The sequence below is a fragment of the Tupaia chinensis genome, unplaced genomic scaffold (assembly GCF_000334495.1).
Source record: "Tupaia chinensis unplaced genomic scaffold, TupChi_1.0 Scaffold000070_1, whole genome shotgun sequence".
NCBI lineage: Eukaryota > Metazoa > Chordata > Mammalia > Scandentia > Tupaiidae > Tupaia > Tupaia belangeri.
In genome coordinates this window covers 3665472-3679948 of record NW_006159530.1, presented here as the reverse complement: position 1 = coordinate 3679948, position 14477 = coordinate 3665472, and the positions used below count along the sequence as shown (strand labels likewise).

The 14477-nt window shown below is 43.3% G+C and overlaps 1 pseudogene; it reads left to right on the top strand.

Annotated features, from left to right (window-relative positions):
* The first annotated feature begins 2161 nt into the window (after window positions 1-2161).
* On the top strand, window positions 2162-5009 carry LOC102489824 (prefoldin subunit 4 pseudogene; annotated as a pseudogene).
* The last annotated feature ends 9468 nt before the right edge of the window (window positions 5010-14477 follow it).

The window sequence follows — 14477 nt, the reverse complement described above, 5'->3', positions numbered from 1 at the left end:
AAGAAATGAGTCAATATGATAGTAAAATTAAAAAAAGCTGGGGCCAGCAGATGGCACAGTGGTTAAGGTGCTGGACTCTGACTTGGTTGGCTGCAGTTCGAGTCCCTGGTGATTTGCTTTTTTGCTTTCCTCCTCTATCTGTCTCTTTCTCTGTGTCTCTTTCTGGTGAGTACACATACCCTATAACAAATTTCAAAAAAATAATAATGATGATGAATAAAATTAAGTAATTTTAAAGATATAATTAAATTTAAAATTTTGTTAATCAAACTGCAGTTAAGAAAACACAAAGTCAGGGATGGCAGGTGGCATGGTGGTGGGGCTCTGGACTCCCACATGGCCAACCATGGTTTGAGTCCTGGACTTGGCAGCTTCTCTTCTCTCTCTTCTCTCTCTCTGTCTCTCTCTGGGCAAACTGAAGAATAAAATAATAAATTAAGTTAAATAATTTGAAAAAGAGAGAACAAAACATCAAGCGACGATCGTACTACTTAACTTACAGTATGTCTAAAAGTAAACAGATAGACGATGCCAAAAAACTAACAATAGAACTCCTGCATAAGCCAGCAAGCCCACTACTTGGTATATACCCAAAGGAACACAAAGCAATATGTCTCAAACATATCTCCACTCGATATTTGCTGCTCCTCCATTCACAACAGCCAAGATAGGAAATCAGCTTAGGTGTCCATCCACAGATGAATGGATAAAGAAAACGTGATATATGTATACACACACAGTGGAATGTTATTCAGCCATTGAGCCATTGAACAGAAGAAATCCTGTGATTTGTCATTAAGTGGACAAGGCTGGAGGACTTCACCAGCTACGTGAAGTAAGCCAGTCCCAGAAAGAGACACGTAACGTGTCCTCCCTCATACAGAGAAATGGTCTCGTGGAGGCAGTGATGAAGAAGAGAGGCTGGGAAGGCTGGCAGGAAGGGGAACAGAGGAAGCAACATCACACGTAGAGAGGGACAGTGTCTGGTGTCAGACAGTACAGTGGGGAGAGGGCAGACGGCCACACCGCGAGGTACATCTCATAGCACCTGAGAGGACTTCGAGTCGCCCAAACAAGTAACAACAAATGGTCGAGATGACATATATGCTAACTATCCTGATTTAGTCATTGCATACTGCATTCTTGTACTAAAAATCACATCAGGGGCTGGCTGCCAGGTGGCGCGGTGGTTAAGGTGTTGGACTACGGGGCCAACTGTGGTTCGAGTCCCAGACCTAGTGGCTTGCTTTCTCATTTTCCCTTTCTCTCTTTCTTTCTCTCTGGTCAAATTAAAAAGAATAATAATAAATAAAATTAAATAAAATAATTCCTTAAAAATGTATTATATCCCCACAAATATGTAACAAATATGTATAAATGTTATATGTTAAAAAAAAGGCAGGGAATGCTGAGTGCAGTAAGGAGGTAGAGAAACAGGAATTCACATACACTCCTGGTAGGAGTTTAAGATAATATACATATTTGAAAAACATTTTTTATTAACATTAAGACTAAGCAATTTCACTCCTAAATGTATATTTAGCATATTATATGCATGTATACCAGTAAACAAATAAGAATGCTCAGATCTGCATTATTCAAAAGAATTCCATATCAGAAACAATTCAAATGTTCAAATGACAGAATGGATAAATATATTTTATATATAAATATATATTTATATATATATTTATATATATCTATAAATACGTATATTTATGTATTCATATCCTGAAATATTATATGGTCATAAAAATTAACACAACAACATGGATGAATTTCCCAAAGGTAAAGTTGAATAAAGGTCAGATATATGACGGGGCTGGCAGGTGGTGTAGTGGTTAAGGCTGCTAGACTCCCACATGGCTGATGCAGTTTGAGTCCTGGACCTGGTGGCTTGCTTTCTCACTCCCCGCCTCTCCCCCCGACATACACACTCTCTCCCTCTCTGGTCAAATTGAAATGAATGAATAAATAAATAAAGTTAAATTTTAAAAAATAATAATTCTTAAAAAAAAAAAGTCAGGCACAGGAAATGCCATTTATAAAGTTCAAACTGATGAAACCAAGCAAAACTAATTGAAAACACACAAACTATAAAACTGGTAAGAAACGCAAGGATGTGATTGCCATCACATTTAGGAGAATTGTCAGTCCCAAGATGGCGGCCAGCATGAAGAAAGCAGCTGCAGAAAATGTCAGTGCTGTTTTACTTTTTAAAGAGATTTTTTGTTATAGAGGTGGTGTGCTCACCAGAGAGCCAGAGAGACAGAAAGTGGGAACTTGCTCCCCAGGTGTATGGTCATGCCGCAATCCCTACCGCTCCATTCTCCTCTCAGGATTTGGGGTATGCATGCACAGGTGCCCTGTATAAGTTTCAAGTCTCCCTGGGTAGGCCATATGGGAGTCCCGCCTTAACCACTATGCCACCTGCTAGCCTCTCAGTGTTACTTTTGAATATCAAGAAAAGATAAACAAATTTGCATAGAATATGAGTAAAATCACAGAATAAAGGGAGAAATGGAAATTAAAAAAGAAACAAGTCCAAAATTCAGAAGATGTTTGTGATGACATCGTACTAGCAGATGACGACTGCTTAATGATACCTGATCAAATTGGTGATGTTTTCATTAGGCATTCTTAAGAAGAAGCACGTGAAATGCTAGAAGAAGCAAAGAAAAATGCACAAGAAGAAACTGATGATTTAGAACCTGGAATAGAGTCAGTTCAGTGGGCGTTGGTGGATTTGGAAGCTCAGTTATGTGCAAAATTTGGAAGCACCATAAGCCTTTTTTTTAAAGAAGAAAAAAAAAGAAAAACTCCACTTTTTTTTTTTTTGAGAGGTTTTTTTTTCTATAGGGTGCGTGCTCTCGCCAGAAAGACAGAGAGAGACAGAGAGATAGAAAGTGAGAAATCACCCCCTAGGGGGGATGACCATACCACAATCCCTTCTCCTCCTTTCTCCTCTCAGGATCTTGGGCACGCACGCACACATGCCTGGCGTGAGTTTAAGCCACCAAGTCCAGGACTCGAACAGCAGTTGACTACTTGAGAGTCCAGCGACATAGCCATTACGCTAACTGCTAGTCTGGCAACATAAACCTTAAAGCTGATAACAATCAAATGCTTTATAAGACTTTGTCATACATTTATTTATTTTAATTTTATTTGTTATTACCATTTTTTAGTTTGACCAGAGAGAGAAAGGGAAAGTGAGAAAAGAAGCTGCCAGGTCTGGGACTTGAACTGTAGTTGGCCATAAGGACACCTAGCACCTTAACCAACACGCCACCTGCCGACCCCAGCTTTATAACACTTCTTAAAATGTGTCTCGTAAACTTGAATATTGTTTAAAATGATCATTTCCTTTCTTTAAATGGCATGGATAAGAAATCCTTTTAAAAAAATTAATTTGTTTAATGGAATTGCTCATTACTTATATTTTTAAACAAAAATAGTATTCATCTATGTATTTTGCATAATGATTATATCAAGTCTAGGAGCTTTGTTCATATTGTTAAGATTGGTTAAGCAAAAAAAAAGAAAAAATGAAAGATAATTGTTACCTTTAGTGGTGATAAAGATTATGATGTGGAGGTGTCTGTTATGGCTCTGGGCTACTAGTTAAGTTCTATTCCTTGTCTTGGGGAATTATTGCAAAATATTTATTTATAATAATATAACAAACATAATATTTTATTGTTATGCATTCATGGTTTAGGAGCATTTCTGAACATGTATTACATGTAATGATAAAAAGGTGTATAAGAGAGAATTATATTTTGCATTCCCTGTATATATCCAGCCGTAAGTTCACACCCAACTGAAATAAAATTCAATGAATTCTGATCGTTACAAGGTACAATACACCCTCATGTGTTTTCGTCTGCTCCATTCTCTACTATGCCAGCTCATTCCTTTAAAAAACGCTGGTCAAAAACCATTGCAGTGATTTAATCATTTACCATTTGCAAAACAGTCATTTAGACATCAAAAACCAGGTGGGATTCCTGCCTAGTGACTGGATTCCAGGCTGGGGCGAGAGATACCATCCCTGGGCTGCAGGGTTTCTCAGCTCAGCACACTGACATTTCGGGTCAGATAAACCCATGCTGTGGGGGCTTTGCTGGACATGTCGCAGGTCCCTCCCACCAGAGGCCAGCAGTGCCATCTGCTTTCCCCAGTTATGGCAAGTTACGGAGATTTGCCTCAAAGGCAGCTATTGTCTTTGTTGCACACTACTGCTTGGGAGAGTTTTAACTTTCAAATTAGACCACGTCTTTATGAAAAATCCTGAAGTTAGCATTTCGTTTTTTTAATTATTTAACTTTATTATTATTATTATTATTTTCCAGTTTGATCAGAGAGAGAGAGAGAGAGAGAGAAAGTGAGAAAACAAGCCCCCAGGTCCTGTGGGAGTCCAGTGCCCTTAACCACCATGCCACCTGCTGGCCTGTGAAGTTAGCATTTCTTAAGCCCGTTAGAATCACCTGGATACTCTATTTGAAAGATAGGCCAGAAATCTGTATTTTTATTTATTCATTGTTTTTAATTTGCCAGAAGGGGCATGTACTTGCTGGAGAGTGAGAAAGAGAGAGGGAAAATGAGAAACCACCTGCTGGGGGATGGCCATGCCGCAGTCCCTTCTGCATTCTTCTCTTTGGATCTTGGGCATGCATACATGTGCACATGCACACCCGGCATGATTTTCAAGCTCCTGCTACAAAGTCAACCACGTAGAATCCAGTTGCCTTTACCACCACACTGCCGGCTGGCCTGGAATCTGTGTGTGTGTGTGTGTGTGTGTGTGTGCGTGTGTGTTTTAAAGTTTACTTATTTACTTCCTGAGAGAGTGGTAGAGAAGACAAAGAGAGAGATATCCTTGACAGGGTCTCACCACACTGAACTCTCCTCCCCCCCATTCAGCCAGGACCATGGGGTATGCTGAGCATTCAGCTGATCTGGACCTGAGCCCAGGCCCTCTGGCACCTTGCAATGTGCTCTGCTGACTGGCAGCAGGGTAGCTGTGTAGGATCTGCGCTTTAAAAAGGAGCCCCACATGGGGACCAGCAGATGGCGTAATGGTTATGTCACTAGACTCCCATGCAGTCAACCACGGTTCTAGTCCTGGACCCGGTGGCTTAAACTCACGCCAGGTGTGTGTGCTTGCGTGCCCAAGATCCCGAGAGGAGAATGGAGGAGAAGGGATTGCAGCGTGGCCATCCCTCCTGGGGGGTGATTTCTCACTCTCTGTCTCTCTGTCTCTGTCTTTCTGGCAAGTGCATGCACCCTATAATGAAAGTCTCCCTCCCCCACAGAAAAGGAGCCCCACTGATTCTGATTCCGGTGTTTCTAAAAACCACACTTTAAGAACCGTTGTCCTAAGATGACTGCAACTGTGAGTAACCCTCCCCTGGAGCCATCGAAATGCCCCAGATGTTGGGTTTCAGGGGACAGGTCAATGCGCGGAGAAGATGGTAAGTATTTACTGGGTGAGGAATCACGTACAACACCCTAGAGTGCTCTATGGAGCCGATCTAGTACAGTTCCGGTGAAATCACAGCGGTGCGGTCTTTTCTGTGACATATCCGGGACGGGCAGGAAGTGAGCCCGACCTTTCCGAGCCTGTGATTTTCCAGTAAGAGAGATCCCCATAAGGACGCTGCGGTGGTGTTGCCAGTGATTTCAGGCCTGATGGAGAAGCTGCAACGCCGCCCCATACTTGAGATGTTTCCCTTTCCAGTTAATTGTTCTTCCTAAATTGAATGATCTATTTTTGGAACTAAAAGAGATGCAGTGTGGAGAGAAAGGAACAGACAAAGCCCAAGGCAGAGAAGGGAGAAAGACAGAGGAAAGTCAGGAAGCTGAGGGGAGCCTGTCTGCACCCCCTTCCTCGTCACACACACACACACACACACACACACACACACACACACACAGTGAAACGATGGACATGTGCTCTTCTGGGGCAAAGGTGGCTGTGGCGTCAGCAGCAGGAAAAGTTGCTTATAAAGCGACAAACACACAAAAGGACCAAAAAATGCAACTTTCTGGAGTAGTTGTGACATGGAGGCCTTGGTGCCAAAATCCACTGCGCTTTACCTTAAAGCTCTGTAGTGGCAGGGCCAGCAGGTAACGTGGTGGTTAAGATGCTGGACTCCCCACAAAGCTGATCACAGTTTAAGTCCTAGACCTGGAGATTTGTTTTCTCACCTTCTCTCTGTCTCTATCTCGGGTGAGTGTACGTGTCCTAAAACAAATTAATAATAACTTTTTAAAAAATTATTTAACTCCATTTATTTTTTATTTATTAAATTTGATCAGAGAGAGAGAGAGTGAGAGAGAGAGAATGAGAAAGCAAGCCTCCAGGTCTGAGACTCAAACCACCGTCAGCCATGTGGAGTCCAGCACTCTTAACCACCATGCCACCTGCTGGTCCCAATAGGTAATTCTTTTTTAAAACAAAAGCTCTATAATGGGCCCATAGGTCTATACCGAGTCAGAAGATCAGAAAATTTGGTCCTTTTCTATATTTCTTTCTTCTTTTCTGTTTCTTTCTTTCTTTTCTTTTCTTTTCTTTCTTTTTTAATTTTTTTTTGCCAGAGCATGCATGTGCTTAAAAGAGAAAGAGAGAGAGAGAGACAGAGAGAGAAAGTCCCCCCCCCCATAGGATATGGTCACTCAGCAATTCCTTCTCCATTGTTTCTTCATCCTGGGATTTGGGGGCACACACACACATGTGCCTGGAGTCAGGATTCGAACCTGTCAGTCAACCATGTGGATCCAGCGCCCTTAACCACAAAGCCAAAGAGCCAATCCCCTGCATGTCTTAATGCCAGTTTGTTTACAGTTTATTTAGAAGGCACCATGGCCTCAGTCCTGCAAACGTGGGAGTGGGCACGTCTCTTGGATGTGATTCCAAGACTGTGTAGCTGGACCCCCAGTGCGGTCGGTCCACACGCATGCGTGATGAAGCACACCAGCAAACAGCCGTGTGCATGTCACGACTCAGAATCTAAGCAATGTCCACCGTAGCCAGATTCATTAGCTGTCACCCACCGTACTTGAAAAGAGTCAGTGAATATTGTCCCTGGCCATCAGGGTGCAGCGGTGTCTTCCACGCTGCTGCTTCGTACATAGCGCTTCCCTGCCCTCCGGTGAGTTCCTCTGATCCTGCTGCGCGCGGCTCTGCGTGCTCAGGGCTTTCCGACCACTGGCACTAGCCATTTCTGCCTCGTCTGCTCGCCAGGCATTTCCATTGCAGTTGCGTTTGAAAAACTCTCTCTTTTTTTTTTTTTTTTGAGAGATTTTTGCTATAGGGCGCATGCGCTCGCCAGACAGACAGAGAGAGACAGAGAGATAGAAAGCGAGAAATCACCCCCCAGGGGAGATGGCCACGCCACAGTCCCTTCTCCTCCATTCTCCTCTCGGGATCTTGGGCACACACGCACACACGCCCGGTGTGAGTTTTTAGACACCGAGTCCGGTATGCGAACCGCGGTCGACTACGTGGGAGTCCAGCGACATAGCCATTACGCTAACTGCTGGTTCCTCTTTTGTGTTTTGAAATGTTTAGCAAAACTACAAAGCAGAACACACATCATTTTCTTCAAAACACATAAACATTTTGGTCTGCAAAAGAGACTAACCCAAGACAGTCGGCTGCACTTCAAAATGCCCGAGAAGCGCAGAGACCTCTAGGACTCTCCTGGTCGCGCCATTCCTTTGACCTCTCACTGGACGTGTTACCGCTCTGTGTGATTCCCTCCTGAACGACTCATCGAAGGAAAGGAAAAGCGGTACCGACTCCGCACACTTGCCTTCCCCGGCCGTGAGGTGTCAGGGGAGGAGTTCTGTGGTGCCCGGGCATCTGTTTCCTCTCCCTGGCGCGTTAGGCCTAGCGTTCGGTACCCAGCAGAGCTGCCTCTGCGTGTCTGAGCTTAGATGTCCATCCGCTCCTACTGCAGACTCACATAGGAGGTGGGAACAGGGCGTGGGGAAAAAGGAAAATGCTGGGACAAAAGCATTCCACCAGACGGGCCACGCAGGCCACGCAGGCCCCTTTCCGCCAGGTAGGACCCACCAAATTGCAGGACTGGGAGAACATGACAGTTCTTTCCTCTCCGCCTACGTAAACGTGCTGGCGCATCACAGACATCTCCAATCGATTCTGGTGTCTACCTGGTAAACAGGGATAAAGTCCGATATTTTAGTAAAATAAACTATGCAATTTATGCAAAATAAACTATGCAAGCTGGGGTTCGAATTCTGGCTCAGTCTGGACTTGTACCACTTTGGGAAAACGGAGTGACCTTGAACCAATGACTGTAACTATTTCATGCCTGTTTGCTTGTCTGCAAAATCGGGGTAGCAGTAGAATGTGCCCCTTGGGCTGTTGTGAGCAGAAGATGTGCGGTCCTACATGAGCCACGTGGAATGGATTTTGTTTACTAGGTATGAAAATAGAACTTATCAGGATCGTTCTTAGTATTAATATTAATAAATATTAATAAATTAATAAATAAATATTAATATTAATAAAATCAGTGACAATGATGTGGTAGATTGGATTCTAGCAAATTCTGGAGAAAACAATCAAGGGCCAAGACTGGCAGCCAGCAGGTGGCGTAGTGGTTAAGGCACTGGACTCTCCCATGGTTGACAGTGGTTCAAGTCCTGGGCCCTAGTGGCTTGAAGTTCACTCTGGGCATTTGTGCGCATGTGCCCAAAATCCTGAGAGGAGAATGGAGGAGAAGGGATTGTGGTTTGGTCATCTTACCTAAGGGATGATTTCTCACTTTCTGTCTCTCTGTCTCTGTCTCTCCAGCAAGTGCACACACCCTATAGCAAACATTTCTCTGTCAAAAAAAGAAAAAAATGAATCAAGGATGGTGCTGTCCCCACTGGCACATGGGCACTCCATACGCTCAGACCTTCAGGTAGCTCTGTCACATTCTTCTAGAACCTGTATGGAGTTTTATTTCCAGAGATATCCTGGCAGTGTGACTGTAAAGAGGACCTGCCTGGATTTAAAAGTGGAGTATTTTTTTTCGTCCAGATTTGCCCAGTAACCCTCCACTTCAAGTTGGTTCTTTCTGAGGAGCCTTGCAGGAGTGAAAAGAAATACAGCATATCCAGTTGTTCAGACATGTTTCTGGTGGTACAGGATCAGAATTCAGAATTCACTTGTTACATCCTGAGACCATGTTTTTGCCTCAAGAGTACAATGGTATTTCTGGCACTCGGGTTGTCCAACCAACTGGTAATTGAAGAGTTTACTTCATCCTATTCTTTTGCTTCCACAGGTAGTGAGAGTGCTGGTATGTGCACCTTTAGGCTGTTTTTTTTTGTTTGTTTGTTTTTGTTTTTGTTTTTTAGAGGTTTTCGCTATAGGGTGCGTGCGCTCGCCAGACAGACAGAGAGAGACATAGAGACAGAAAGCGAGAAATCACCCCCAGAGGGGATGGTCACGCCACAATCCCTTCTCCTCCATTCTCCTCTCGGGATCTTGGGCACGCACGCACATGCGCCCGGCGTGAGTTTTAAGCCACTGGGTCCGGGACACGAACCGCGGTCGACCAAGTGGGAGTCCAGTGACATAGCCATTACGCTAACTGCTGGTTCCCCCTTTAGGCTGTTTTTATGCTGGATGTAGAAACCTCCACACGGAGGCCATCTTTGTCAAAGATTCCTACCTCCAAGTCTGACCTCTGGAACTCACTACATTATACTCTAACTCAGAAGAAGAGCGGGAAGTTGTCCTTCTTCACTGAAAATGGTCTATTCATTGACTACTTATTGAGCACCTATTAGGTATGTAAGTCATGTGCTTGCCACTGAGAATACAAGGTTGAACAAAATGGCCCAGAAGAAGACTATGGTTTTTGTTTAATTAGAGTTGTAAAAATGATAGGGGAGATGATGAGTTGCTCTGTGAATATGTAATGAAGACATTAGATGTAATCTGGGGGGTCAAAGAAGGAGCCTTAAAGCCCAGCCAGAGGAGGTGCACTGGTGGATGGTGCTGCCATAGGCTGGGTCACATGGGGTTTGATACCTGGCACACCCCAAAAGTCAGGCACCATAGTGCACACCTGTACTGCCAGCCACTTGGAAGACTGAGGCAGAGGGATCAGGACTTAGTAAGACGCTACATAAAAATCAAAACAAACAGAAGCTTTCCTAAAGAAGTAACATACAAGGTCCAGCAGGTGGCGTGGTGGTTAGGGTGCTGGACTCTCACATGGTTGAGTACGGTTCTAGTCCCAGACCTGGAGACTTGCTCTCTTTCTTTCTTTCGTTCTCTCTTGTGAGTGCACATGCCCTATAGCAAATTAAAAAATGTTAATAATAAATAAAACTAAATAAATAATGTTTCAAAAAATTAGAAAAGAAAGAAGTAGCATACAGCTGTAATTTGAGGGATGGATAGGAGTTAGATGAAAGGGAAGAGGGAGGAAAGACTATGGTAGATGGGTTAGTAGCAAGTGCAAGGGCCCTGGGGTGGCAGAACATTACGCTTACTGAAGCGAAAGAAGGCGAGCGCTGCTGGAGTGCAGAGGGAGGGGAGCTGGGTGCAAGGCGGGGAGGAAGAAGGAAAAGGTGAGCCCAGTAAAGACTGAGGCCGGTAAAGATGTAGGGAGTCTGATCTTCATTCAAAAACAATGGGATCACAAGAGAGCGATGTAACTAGAGCTGTTTATTTTATTTTATTTTATTTTATTTTAGGCTTTGCCGTAGGTCATTCACCAGAGAAAAACAGTGGAAAGGAAAGTGAGAAATCGCCTTGTGGGGGGATGGCCACACCACAGTCCTTTCTCCTCCAGTTTCCTCTCCGGATTTTGGGCACACAGACACATGCACCTGGTGTGATTTTCTTTCTTTCTTTTTTTAAGAGAGATTTTTGCTACAAGGAGCATGCGCTCACCAGAGAGACAGAGAGGTAGAAAGCGAGAAATCACCCTTGGGGGGATGGCCACGCTGCAGTCCCTTCTCCTCCATTCTCCTCTTGGGATCTTGGGCACACATGCACAAGTGTCAGTCATGTGATTTTTAAGCAGCTGGGTCCAGGACTCAAATTGCTGTCAACTACATGAGAGTCCAGCAATATAACCATTACATCATCTGCTATTCCTGACCTGGCATGATTTTTGAGTCACCAAGTCCAGGATTCCAATTGTGGTCAGCCATCTGGAATCTAGTGCCTTAACCCCCACGCCACCTGTTGACCCTCAGAATTGCATGCTTTTAAAAATAATTATTTTATTTAATTGTATTTATTATTATTAATTTTTTGGGGAGAGGTTTTTGCTATAGGGCACATATGCTCTCCAGAATGACAGAGAGAGACAGAGAGATAGAAAGCGAGAAATCACCCCCCAGAGGGGATGGCCACGCCGCAATCTCTTCTCCTCCATTCTCCTCTCGGGATCTTGGGCACGCACGCACACATGCTTGGCGTGAGTTTAAGTTACCAGGTCTGGGACTCAAACCGTAGCTGACTACATGGGAGTTCAACGACATAGCTATTACACTAACTGCTGGTCCCTATTATTATTAATTTTTAATTTGACCAGAGAGAGAAGTGGGAAAGTGAGAAAGCAAATCTTAACCACCATGCCACTTGTTGGCCTCCAGAACTACATTTTTAAAACACTGGTGACCTTCTGGAGATTGTACTGGAGGAAAGATAGTTTTGGTATGTGAAAGCCATTTAATTGGCTATGAGTTTCAGTAAGTGACAAAGGCAATGGAGAGAAAAATAGAAATGGAAGGAATTAAGACATACTTTGGTGGTGAAATATTGAGATATTAGCTTGAAATACTGAGAAATATTAGGAGGTAATGGAAATAAGGAAGTGTGAGACTGAAGACTTAATTATGAACTGAATCTCTGACGGCAGCGTTCACAAGATAGGGTTCAGTGCAGGAGAGCTAAGTTGGGTGAAGGATGGACAGTGTGCATTCAGTTTGGAACTATTGGATTTGTGGAACCTTGCAATGGCATTTTATAAACCATCAACAATGGCATCCACCAAAAGCTGCATTTGTAGCATTTTCCCATTACCATGGTGTAAATACTTTCATCATGGTGAGTTTCAGCGTCCAGCACGGTGGTGCTGAGAACAAACTTGTGAAGATTTGCATGTCATGGGCTCTCGTGAGCCAATGTAAACTGACTCCAAGACATCACTGAGCCAGAGACATGTAAGGGTAGATGTGGAGTGATGACTGCATAGACCAGGGGTCTTCAAAAAGCTTGTGGAAAATGCATATTACAAAAAAAAATACAAAAACAACAAACCTATGCGTGAATTTAAAAAAAAATTGTTACCAAAATAAACTTATACTTTTATTCCATCTTCCTTAAACTTTTTAAAGAACCATCATGTAAGTTAAATATATAAGTTTTGGGTTTAAAGGAGTAGTCCACCCTGGATTTTGGAGTGATTGATCTATATATGATAACCATAGAGATGAGAGTGCCAGAGAGTCCCCTGTAGGAGCAAAGAAAATAAGTGAGTACTGAGATTTGAGAAACTAATACTTTAGAGCTCATTAGAGGGAGGACACAAAGGCAGAGTAATTATCAGAGGGCGCACTGTCCTATGAGCCATGAGAAAGAAGGTTCAATAAGGAGGATTTGGTCAAGAGAGTTAAACACTCCTGATAAGTCCCATAACACAAAAGCTGAAAATGTTCCATTAGATTTAGTGACAGACTGAAATGATTAGTGCCCTAAAGGGGTACAACTTTCCATAGAGTGGTGAGGAGGGAGGTCAGACTGGAATGGTTTAAAAATAAATACACTTGAGAAGACAAGAGACATGACCTGTAGAAACCTTCGGGAAGTTTGGCTCTGACAGGGAAGCTAGAGGTATTCCGGCTATCAACTTGAGGATTTGGGCCGGAAGTTGATTCTGATTGTTCTCATTTTGCTTTCCTTTTCCTTTTTTTCCCCCCTTAAATTATCTACTTAATTTTATTTATCATTATTCCTTTTTTTAAAAATTTGCTACAGGAGACACACTTTCACTAGAGAGAGACAGAGATAGAAGGAGAGAGGGACCACCAGATGGCGTAATGATTACGTTGCTGAACTCCCATGTAGTTGACCATGGTTTGAGTCCCGGACCCAGCAGCTTAAAACTCATGCTGGACGTGTGTGTGTGCCCAGAGAGGAGACTGGAGAAGATTGCCACGTGGCCATGCCCCCTTGGGGGGTGATTTCTTGCTTTTCATCTCTCTGTCTCTCTCTGTCTCTCTGGTGAGCACATGTGCCCTATAGTAAAAGTCTCTCTGAAAAAAAAAAAAGAGAGAGATCCCTAAAAAAAAAAAAAAGAGAGAGAAAGAGAGAAAGTGAAAAAGAAAGCCAGTAGGTCTAGGACTCGAACCGCGGTTGGTTGTACGGGAATCCAGTACTTTTATTTTCTAAGAGAAATGTGACTGTGTTAAATGCTGACGTCAAGAATCCAGGGAAAAGAAGAAAGCTGCCGATACATGAAAGAACGAATCCCTCTGCTTTCATCATGGTGGCCATTCCTAATCCCCTCCACATGCCACGTTCATCCTCATGGCCGTGCCTTTCCCTGTGCTATTCGTTGTCCTCCTTTTCACTGTCTTTGCCTCTCCGAATTTCTCTTAGTCTCAATTACACAGTCTGCGTCCTCATCTCCTCTTTGAGGCTTTCCCCTGCTCCATCATCCCCTCATCTCTCCCCTCTTCTGAGCTGTAAGAAACAAACAGGCTTTAAGTTCAATAGGTCAGAGGGTCAGAGATGTTACCAGTCTAGGGGCCCCGGTCACATTTTTTTTTTTTTTTAACTTTCCTACCAGCCCTGTAAAATGTACGGGGCTTAAGTAACTACTATTTAACTTTTAAAGCTACCCATGGTCACAGCTGAAGATTGGAGTGGACAGCTAAAGGAAGTCGAATCCATCAGATTTTCTCGTGTGAGAATTTGAAGAGACAGAAACAATGTTAGTGGTAGTAGATTTTTCAAAAGTTGCAAAAGCATAAAGACGGGGTTCTTGGAAGACTTTATATGACACAAGCAAAGAAAGTAGGTCAATAAATAAAAATAGTATGAAACAGGTTCTGGTGTGGTTTATAAGAGAGAGAGAGAAAGAGGGAGAGAGAGAGAGAGAGAGAGAGAGAGAGAGAGAGAGAGGAGAGGCACTTCGTGTAATTTCCCTGGGTTCAGCCATTTTTGTGGTCTGGCTACTTTTTTCTTGGCCTTGGGTACCGAGGCATCCCCAATCAAAGGACATTGCTTTCACTTAGGCTAGCTTTGGATAGTTGCTATGTCTTGAAATTAAACAGTCTTTGACAGGTGACATCCAGAATCAGGACTGGATAGATCATTCTGAGCTGATGGGTCTCATTGGCTGTTGCTGTAGAAATAACACAACATCAGAAAAAGTTAACCCCAAAGGTTAGGGGGAAATTGAAATCGAAAGATCAGGCCAAAAATTGGG